A 2073-nucleotide genomic window follows, 5' to 3' on the forward strand; every position below is an offset into this window, starting at 1 on the left:
AGAAAGCATGTGTCTGTGGCCTTAGCTTCTTGCCACCAAGGGTAAGAAAGCATGTGTCTGTGGCCTTAGCTTCTTGCCACCAAGGGAAAGAAAGCCCATATGCCTTTGATGCTAATGGGATCGAGATCACTATTGAGGTTCAGTTTGCTTCTTTCTCTCAAAAGGATAGAGATCACTACTGATGCTAATAAGGAAAATGGGTTCACACCCCCAACCCATTTTCCTCTTTTACACACACAAATTGAAGAGAAGAATGTTGTGCAAGTGAGTCTATAGCAAGGGTCCTGGTGCAGTGGTCTAAACACATTGAAGAGAAGAATGTTGTTGTATTCCCCAAAAGTTCCTCCAAGCAGTGGTCTAAAAACACACACAGACTGTGAAAACTTAAGAGAAAAAATACTTTAATCAAGTGGCACGAGATGGAGAGAATAAAATTGAGAAATCCTATCCAACTCCAATGTCCACTCAACAAAAACACCTTAATAATGTGAGTGCAAATACAAATGTGTATACCAATTGGCCACAGAGTGAACATTTAAAAGAACTAAAACTTTTGCACCTAATCTGTCAAGGACCTGCTTTCTTGTTCACTGCCAGGACATCTACAGTGATAGAGCTAGCTGAATAATGCTTTTACAGTGATTAACGAAAAATGAACAGTTAAGTCTGCCACCACCATTCCTGCCCCAAACATTGGACACTACAGAACATTGTTCTTCGTAGAGGACAACAAGCTGGAGATGCTCTAATAGCATCAATCTATGCTTACACAATAATTTGAGGCATCAATCTATGCTTACGCAATAATTTGAGGCTTTCTTTTTGTTGCTCAAACATGCTACTTTTCATTGGGTCAACATGCTTTGTGTCCATGCAGCACCATTGTCCTTGAATCAAGGATTTCTAACTTCTTGTAGCAAGTCCAACACTACCTTTCTCTCAGGCATGCTTGGAATGGCTCCCTTTTCACGAACACATAGAGATGCTGCAGCAGCTGCATGGTTTTGTAACTCACTCAGTCTTATAGTTACCACAAACCTAGAACTAAAAAATTTCCTAACTGCCCTGAAGTATCTTGCATTCACAAACATGCACTCAACACACACATATATTCTTGAAAGTATTCAGATTCTAAGAAAACATAACACATCTACAAGCTTCGTGTAATAAAAGCATGTGCATCATGACTCAATATTGATATAATTCTCCTCAATATTAATATGTTGAAGTGCTGCTCAAATGCTTACAATAAACATTAAGTGATGCACTCATTACCCTCCAAATATGTGAAGGTCAGCTAATTTCTAGTAAAAAAAATTGGCATGTCAACAGATCATAATGGGATATCTACCATTCCATTAGGATACTTGTAATGCTAAGGTGTAGAAAAAGGAAATCGTAGACATAAGCATATACATACATGTATCGGAGCATGTACAATGAGCTTAGATGTCTCTACCCTTATATATAAAGCGCAGCCACAGAGAAGTTGTGAATGTAAGTATCGAGAATCTTTCCACAATGAGCTTAGATGCCTCTATCCTCCTCCGCTTGGTGAGCCGACACAGACCAGCACCAAGGGCAAGAAAGCCCGTCTTTGTGGCCTTAGCTTCTTGCCACCAAGGGCAAGAAAGCTCATATGCCAGCGCATGGGATTTCTTGCCCTTGGTGGCAAGAAGCTAAGGCCACATACAATGAGACCTTAGCTCCTTGACACCAAGGGCAAGAAAGCCCATACACCAGCTAAGGGGAGTGTTGTGTCATAAGGGCGAAGGAAAGGCAATGCTAATCTAGAGATTATGCACATGAAAGAAGGGTAGAGGCCACCCATCACTCTATCAATTGCCAAGGGATTCTTGCCACCAAGTGTAGGAAAGCCCATATGCCAGCGTATGGGCTTTCTTGCCCTTGGTGGCAAGAAGCTCCTTCCTATGTTCAACCTATTCAACATGTGTTCAACCTACCCGTTCAAACAAAAAGACATGCCTGCTTGTTCAAACGAAAATAATTTGATTAAGGGCAGCGAGTATCTTACCTACGACATTGCGAGTATCACCTCACCATCTTTGCTGC

Source organism: Lygodium microphyllum, chromosome 17 (assembly GCF_053477565.2).
Source record: "Lygodium microphyllum isolate KBCC chromosome 17, Lygodium_microphyllum_v1.1.10, whole genome shotgun sequence".
Classification (NCBI taxonomy): domain Eukaryota; kingdom Viridiplantae; phylum Streptophyta; class Polypodiopsida; order Schizaeales; family Lygodiaceae; genus Lygodium; species Lygodium microphyllum.